General features: G+C 42.4%; 1 non-coding gene across 1 annotated transcript; it reads right to left on the minus strand.

The window, feature by feature from the left end:
* Nucleotides 1–2565: 2565 nt before the first annotated feature.
* Nucleotides 2566–2647, minus strand: trnas-cga. Its single transcript has one exon. It is a non-coding gene; the product is annotated as a tRNA-Ser (tRNA).
* Nucleotides 2648–9096: the final 6449 nt, after the last annotated feature.

A 9096-nucleotide genomic window follows, 5' to 3' on the forward strand; every position in this document is an offset into this window, starting at 1 on the left:
GTTGTGAAATGTAAAATGATTTTCGCCCTTTTCCACACGGGAACAACTGTTCAGAAGGAACAGGTTTCCACTCGTTGGATCAAATGACCTTTCCCAAGTGAGGTTCAGAGTAAGTTCCAGTCACTTGGAGATTGTGTCAATGTTGCTCTGAAGTTCACTGAACGGAAGCAGCATTACAGCTGATGAAGTCCCTTTAAAGTTGTAAAGTTGGCGAGAGTAAGCTAATGAGAGAGCGATTTTGATAAATACGTTGATTCGACAGATAAATCGAATAATTTTTCCCCACATTATAATATAGAAATGCATAATTAACCTCGTAGGGACGAACGGTCAGCGGATCTGAATCGTCAGCTCTGTTTCTCTCTCCAGATACTGCCAGCCCTGCTGAGTTTCTCGACCAAGTTCTGTTTTGTGTCAGATTACCTCAGTTCTTTGTTTTATGTTAACCTGTACAACGTTTGGGACAAATCAGACGAGCTGCTAGCTCCTGATCAGTCAGAAGTGCTGGCACCACGATAAATTATCATAACAGAACTTCTATTCCCTGACTGGAAATTGAACTCAGACAGCGGCGCTGAAAGCGCTAAATCCTAACTACTGGACTATGAAGAAATACAACAGAGTAGCTCGTGTCTTTTCTTAATGACACTGCTTTTACGTTTTCATTTCTGATCATATTCGCTGCAGATCGGTTTCTCCGTCTCTGAGTTTTTAACAGCGTGGAAGAAGACCATTTGGCCCACCGTTTCAGTGCAGCTCATCAAACCTCCATTCATTCTAGTCCCAGTTTCCAGCATTTAGCCCATAGCCTTGTGTGCTTGACTTTACGAAGGCAAATGTCAATGCATTTATCCCTGTGATGTCAAATAACACAAAAAATGGGCCTGAAGTTTGAGATGGTAAAACTGTGTTAATACCCCCGTGAGGAACTCATGCTCATTTTCACCCACACAGGGATACACAGGGGCACATCCCCGACAGTGACAGAGACCTCAGGATTATACCTGCTCCATGTGCTTCACGTCCGCTCTCCGTCCCCAGGCACAAGCTTCTGTGATTAAAGGCAACTTTAGGTGGATCACAAGCGACTTGTCCGGACAATGAGAACTGTTTCCGTGAGCTGGGATATAAAATGGACAGTGAGCTGAAATAGTCTCACAGGCTGCTCACGTGCAACTTTCAATTTCGAATACTCACCGACCCAATCACTGCAGTACCTTAAATCGTGTGAGGTTTATGCTTCTTGCTGTCTAACAGGCAGTGATTGGCATATGTCCTTCTTAACCGATTTGGGTGAAATACTCGTCGGCCACCTCTCCTGTAATACCTTTCGCAAACAAGAATACAATGAGCAAATCCGTTTCAGCCCTCAACCGTAGTTGGCGGTATTCAAATAGCGCAGGAATAGCCAACTGATTTGCATTCCACCGCCTTAACCACTCGGCCACGACTACACATATCGCAGTACTGACTCTGCTTTCCAGGTCTCTCTCTCTTTCTCTGTGTGGAGCTGAGGAAGAATGAATCATGACTCGGTTTGTTTGAATCCAATCACTTCGCAGATTTCTAAAGGGTTAAATTCAGTACATGGTAGATCCGGCTGTTTCATCCCAACAGATGGGATAAACATTCATTTAAAAACAAAAACATAAAGTTCAGGAAATGTTCAGCAGATCTGGCAGAGAATCAGTGTCAACGTTTCAGAACTCTGTTTTATCCCACAGGCACTGCCAAACCTGCTGAGTTTCTCCAGCAGTTTTTGTTTGTCTCATTGTCCCGTAGCCGAGATGACATTTGAATTCCTGATGTGCAGGAACGAGAACCATTTCAATGTCTCAAGTCAGTGCATGTCCCGAGAACATCAGAGTCAATGTCCCAGCCTTTAAAAGAAGGGGCAGGCGTCTTGACTGTTTGTGCTCAGTCGGAAAGTTCACCCTTCATTCTCCTGTGATTCCGGTTTCCAAGAATTTCTAAAGATTCAAAAAGTTGGAGACTGGGTTTTCTGTTTTGCTTCCTTAACATCGCAACACCCCCACCACCCCGACCTCCCCTGCCTCTAACTGTCAATATTTTCCCAAAATCTCTTCACAATCCTCCGCCTTGCAACATGTCCGGGGATGAGGAAATCCCGTTTAGTGGAATGATTCCCGAGATCGGAAATGTTCTCTTTGGGGCAAAAAAGTTTAACCAGAGATTTCGTGGGGCTGTTCACAACAGTGGGGGAGGCAGTGGCGGGAATAGGCGGGGTGACGGTCGGGAAAAACTGAAGCCACTGACCAGGGTCAGTTACCAGAGGACTGCAATTCAAGATATTTAATGCAAACCATTTATGCAGATTAAACACAGAGAATACTGCAGAAACTCAACACGTTTCGTGGTACCTGTGGAAAGAGAAACAGAGCTAAAGTTTTGAATATGGTAAGTTTCTTGTTCAGAACTCGTGTTTCCTGTATGTCAATAAATGACCAGACTCTCCGGTGGGGTTGTGAGACGGATTTTCTCGAGTTTGAGCGAGAACTCATTGATCAGAAGGTTATTTGAAAAAAAACGTAAGTGTTCAGGGAACGTAGTCGGCAAGATTCGAACCTGCGCGGGGAAACCCCAATGGAATTCTAATCCATCGCCTTAACCACTCGGCCACGCCTACAAGGAACAAGTTACATACTAACATTTCTTATGGAATGGTTTCAAAAGGAAAGCGGAGCATTCGGCATGTCTTGTCCGTGCCATGACCCTTATATTTCTTGTTATCCTGTATTTGATCAGAACGGAGATTGAATTGAACTACATTACCGAGAAATAGAGTGAATGGGAAGAATCCATTTCTATGAGCAGAAAGATTAATAGATCAATGGATTGAGAAAGAAAGATGTATTTGTATTTTGAAAGCGCCTTTCACCACCATCTAAATCACAACCAATGGAGTACTTTTGAAGCAGATTCTTCATTGGCCAATCTAATGTGCAAATCAGGGCAGTTTGTTAAACCATCGGTCAAAAACGAAACTGTTTCAGATAATCACAACTGGCGCTGGATGTGCCAGTGAGTTCATAACGAACTTTGGGGGTTTGCTGTGCTCTGATTTACACCCGGGTGCGTAATCTCAGGGGAAGGCGTTGCCCATTTAATACAGAGATGAGGGGGATGTTCTCCCATTCAGAGAGGAACAAATCTGTGGAATTCTTTCAACAGAGCTCTGTTAAGGCTGGGTGTATTCAAGGCTGAGATAGACAGAGATTTAGTCATTTAGGGATTTAAAGGCGACTGTGATAAGGCAGAAAAGTGGAGTTGAGGATTAGCCATGATCTCATTTAAAGATGTGATTGACTTGATGGGCCAAAATGCTTCCATCTGTCCCAATGTCTTATCTGTCATTTGAAAAATGCGAGACAATTGTAAAGGAAGAAATAAAGGTCGTTTATAAAAGGTTATTGCAGTCAAACACAGTCAACATCGTTTGTTGAAAGGCAAATCACACTTGATAATTTTGCCAGAATTCTTTGGTGATATTACAAGCTCAGTTGATAAAGGCAATCGGCAGATGAAGTGCATTTGAATTTTTAGCAGGCACTCAATAAGGAGCCATATCTCAGGTCATTGCACAAGGTAGGGGTTTACGCTGCTGGGTATAAATGAGCATGGGCTGCCCATTGTTTAATTAACATAAAATACAGAATCGGGATTAATGGGTATTTTTCAAGTTGGAAAGATATGATTTGTGGAGTGTCAGAATGGTCAGTCATAGGGCTGCAATTATTTATCTCTGTATTAATGACTTGGAGGAAGTGCCAGAGTGTAATGTGTTCAGTTTTTCAGAAGATACGAACCAGGCGGAGGGCATGTTGTGATGAGGATATGTGAATCTGCAAAGGGATATGGATAGGTTGAGTGAGTGGACAAAAACTTGGCTCATGCAGTTTCATGTTGGCAGTATGAGTTCTTGTACTTTGATAGGAAGAGTCAAAAGGTAGACTACTATTAAAATCGAGAGAAATTTCCAAAAAAAGGGGTACAAAGGAACCTGAGTGTTCTTGAGTATGAAGCAAACAAAGGTGAATGACATATTTATTTTTCTGGCAAAAAAATGGCCTCCTTTCCTAAAGTACACAATGAAAGAAACTAAGTACGTGTAAATTAATCGAAGTCCAGGATATGTCCAGTATTGTTCTATACGATATATTTGATATATTGTTTATGGTTCTGTAAACTTTATTTGCAATGGATCTGGGAGTGGGAGAGGGGGAAATTAAGGTCACCCATGATTATTGTCTTCCCTTTATCTGTCACACACAATATCTGTTTTTTATACGTTCGTTTTCATGTTGTGGTTACTGTTAATAGGCTTGCAGACGACACCCACTGGTGACTTCTTTCCCTCACTGTTCCTCATCTCCACCTAAACAGATTCTACATGCTAATTTCCTGAATCAAGGTAATCTCCCACCAATGCACAAATGTCACGACAACCTCGGCATTTCACATGCCTCTGTATGCCTTCTTGCAATATTAATTGATCCTCTACTGTGTTACTATTGTATATATTAAGAGAAAATAAAAGGGAAAACAAACAATGCTGTGATTCAGATTCGAGTCGAAGCTGCTGTGGCTATATGCAGAGTATTATCCATTATACGACCATGGCGCTTAACAACGAGGCACCAGGAAACGTACAATAAGCACACTGCTGGAGGGCATGCCAGGAGCAGCACCAGAAACACAGCAGAAATACTCATCAAATAGCATACTGAAATGAGTGGACAAAATCTATCGAATTCAGGGCCATGGAGAATGTCAATGTCCAGCATTCAGAGTATACAAAACTGAGGTTGATAGATTTCGATAGATTAAACATATTAAGAAATCATGGGATAGTGCAGAAAAATGGCAGTGAAGCAGGAGTTCATACATAATTTCATTGATCAGCGAGGCAGGTTCAATGGGCTGAGCGGCTCCATCATATTTGTTATGTTTCAAAATAAAAACATTACTTTCTTATATTCACTTGGCAAATGTAATTAATATTCGGGTGGAAATGAAGTAATTCTTCTGGGCTGCGGTCTTGTATATATTTCTCAATTGGAAAGCGAGTTTTACATTGGTTGCATCAGCAGTTTCCTCACACAAAGAAGTAACCACTGCTGCAGAAGATCATTTAGCCCCAGTTCCCAGCCCCGGAATCAGAGAAATTCAGTGCCCTAACATTCTATATATGCAGGGTCAATCGGATTCTAATCCTAAATCCCTATTCCGGTCAATCCCTGAAAAACTTGATAACCTTTGCTCAGCACAATATCTCTCTATCTGCCTTAAAAATATTCGAGAACTCTGCAGGTTGCAGCGGAGGTTTACAAGAATGTTGCCAGGACGGGATAAGATGAAACTTTGCAGAATGCTTGGTTAGGCTGGCACTGTTCTCCTTGGAACACAGGAGGCTGACGGGAGTTTATACTCATATAACAGCATTTATTAACATTCAGTATTCTTGGGGACCTTGACAGTGTAGATATGAACAAATGGTTTTACTGAGCACGAGAGAGAAGGACTATAGGACATCATATCCGAATAAGCTTTCGCCCATTTAATTCGGAAATGAAGAGGAATTTCTTTGCTCAGGGGCCAGCGAACTTGTGGAATTCTTTCCCGCAGACGGCTGTTGAGGCTGGATTGTTGGGTATTGTCAAACTGAGCTAGACAGACGTCTAATCAGTAAGATGGTCAAGAGTTATCCAGGTCAGGCAGCAGAATGGAGTTGAAGATTATCATTGAAAGGTGCAGCAGACTCGATGGGTCGAATATTTCTGCTCCTAATTTATTCCTACTGCTCCTCCATCATTTTGTCCATGGTATGAGTTAATCGATATTAGTTAATCAACATTGTTTAGGGGGGTGGACTTCGATAAAATTATAGTCTTAGTTTCACGCTGTCACGCCTTGTAGCTAATCACGGCCCTTTCACTCCGTTACCTCTGCATTTGTTTTCCACCGATAACATTTTGGATTCTTCCAAACTGAATTGAAAGTCATTCTAAGTAAGACTGACTGCCAGCACCACCCCACAAACACTCAACGGCCTGGTTTATCTTTGTTAAGAAGCCCTGTCCACTGTGACTACTCACACAACAGCAACATGGAATCATTCTCTGTCTGAATTTTAAACCAAGGTTACAGTGGAGAAAGCTCCTTTCTAACTACGAGAACATTAAAGAAGCTACAACTTAACAGTGAAAGTTGGTTCATCAGCATTTCTTCTGCCCTGTTCCTTATTCCTTGTGTCAGTGAATTAAATGTGCCTCTCAGTCTGTCACAGGCTTTCACTTCTGTTGTTTTTACGGAGTCGTGCCTTTACACTTAGAAAATGCTGGGAATACTCACAATCCTGTCCCTCCCGACCCGCGAATAAGCATTTCTTTGATCAAAATAAAACATGTCACACAGGAAGAAGAAATCTTCAGTGTCTTGGAAAACCTTCAAGAGGAGTCCGCTCAGTTCTCTGTTGTAATCTTAGCGAAAAGATCGTTCTCGCTTGGATTCTGTTCGTCACAGAGAGTTCGGGGAGATCGTGAAGATCCGATGCATCTTCAGTGCGTCCTATTTCTTGAATTTCAAAATTAGGCGATTTTCAGGTTCATGACTTTCGACTCATTGTTCTGTTGTCCTGGCAATACATCCACATGATATATATTTCCTGGAGACTTTGCCTGTAACTCACACAACAATCAGGAAGCGGACAGCACCAACCAGCACTGGAACTGAACTCATTGCCTGCCATTGGATTTTACCGATACAGTCTGTAAAATTCAGCCTCACCGTTAATGTGAAGAGGGGCTGTGGGACTGCAATTTCCTCTCCTGCTGTTCAGTAAAGATCATTCCAACTGTAAAAGGAATTGTTTTTGATTGGAAACATTTCTTTCTGAACTCACTGCCATCTGCTTTAACAAGAGGAGCTGAAATCTCCTTATAGATTGAAATGTAAAGTTGCGTGTTCACAAATTAGGTGAGAAAATATCTGTATACTGTTAGCAGCATGGCATTGTTAATGACTAAATGAAGCGGCTGCCCAGAGGGAGGGAGTTGTGTGTTTCAACCCCACGATGAACACTCTGTGTTTGGGCAAACAACATCCCAGCAGCAGTGTTCCCAATATAAAACGGACAGGAAAGTCCCATGCGCAATTGAACAGGAGAAACGCTAACAAGCAGCAACCCCAGAACAACAAGCTCTGCTTTGATACGAAGGAGAAGCACTTCACTGAGCCGAAAGGCCATGAACCTGAGATGATTTGAACATACAATCTTCTGATCTTGAGTCAGACGCGCTACTGTTGTGCCACAAGCCCACAATGGACGAAAGCACTGCTGTGCAGAATTAAGTGGTGATCATATCCCAATGAGAAATTATCACGAGAAACGGAAGTAGAAAGTTCGTGCACTTTCTGCATCTTTTCTCCCCGCTCTCTCCGCGTGTCTCCAATCGTCTTTTTTCACTCTCCACCCGTTTGTCTGTCCTTTTTCTCTCTCATCCTGCCCTTCTCCACTTCATTCCTTCAGCATCTCTCTTCTGGCCATTTACCTTTCCCGCTGATACATTCTGCTCTGAACTGGGGAGGTTGATTCCAGTCTGTGTGTCACGGGGTGGATCCAGGAATTACTCTCCAACTTCCATCAGGCACAACGAAAAATAAACGATTTGGTTGTGAGATAGGAGTGGGGGTAGATTCCAATACAGATATGCTCAGGCATTTTCCACAAATGTTCTTGTGAGTAAACGACAAAACAAGTAACTGACTGTATTCCTGCATTTGCATCATTAGAAACCGAATGTTCTTGGTTTCAAACAAACCTGACTCGCTTTCTTCAGCTCTGTTCGGGGGAGCACAATGGATAACGTAATGACGTCTGTTTCGGGATCAGGAGATTGTAGTTTTCTCTCTGGTCGAGTGCAGTTCATGACTTCTTTATACTTGCAAATTACTGTTTCTCATTGGCCTGAAGCCACGATGAGGTTTGAATTTATGTTGCACACAAACAAGAATCCTTTCACAGTCTAAAATCAGTAAATGCTATCAAGAACATCAAAGTGAATGTCCCAACATCATTAAAGGAGTGGAAGCTGAAATAGTCCCACAAGCTGTTCATGGGCACCTTTCCATTTCCCAAAACCAGCGACCCAATCATGCAGTTCCTGGCAATGGCAAGGAAACAAAATGGAAAACCCAGTCTCAGCTTTGTGAATCTTTAGAAACACTTTGGGAAGTGGAATCAGAGGAGATTTAAAGGTGAACTGTCCCACTGAGCAGAGACGGTCGTCTTTAAGACTCTGGGGCATTGACTCATGTTCTCGGGATCATTAATTGATCCGAGACATTGAAAGGATTCCTGTGACAGCTGCTCTGCTTCTGCTGTTGTCACTATCAAGAACAATAAATCCTGATTCCCTGACAGGAACGGAGATAGGCCGTGGCGGTGAAAGCGCCGAATCCTAACCACTAGCGGGAAGAAATCAATTGCATTTGCATGAATATTTCTTCGGATTTAATTTTGTCAAACTCCCGCTTTTTCACGTCTCCGTTTGACGTTAGAATATTATCTACATGGAAAAGGAACGAAAACACAACTCTGGTGGGTATCAAACCTACTAGATAAAAGCAGAAATTGCGTCTCCAAGAGCTGGTTCACTTCCTAATTATTAGGGGATGACTTTACTTACCAATTGAAAGAAAAAGCTCAGTTCCATTGATAATATTTCACGGGGAAACATGTGCCAAACATTTCAAAACCATGAAATATTTTTACAGTCGATGCTATTCAGCTGCACGCATTCACGAAATTTATTTACATATAAATTTCCTTTATCTGTTTTTGAAAATCATGATCAGTTGTGCGGCAATTTATAACGGCCTTCACTCTGAATAATATGCCGCACTTTTCAACGCCATGAGCATTTTCACACTCAGTCTTAATCATCTGTTCACAAAATTTCTTTGCACCTAAAGTCATTCAAATTCGAATTGATTTCCCCGCCTGGCCCTGCCCCGTCCTGCTCTGCCACACACTTTCCGGCACCCATTCCCCTCAGACCTGGACACTGACTCTCT

Source organism: Rhincodon typus, unplaced genomic scaffold, assembly GCF_021869965.1.
Source record: "Rhincodon typus isolate 14 unplaced genomic scaffold, sRhiTyp1.1 hic_rhity00007772, whole genome shotgun sequence".
Classification (NCBI taxonomy): domain Eukaryota; kingdom Metazoa; phylum Chordata; class Chondrichthyes; order Orectolobiformes; family Rhincodontidae; genus Rhincodon; species Rhincodon typus.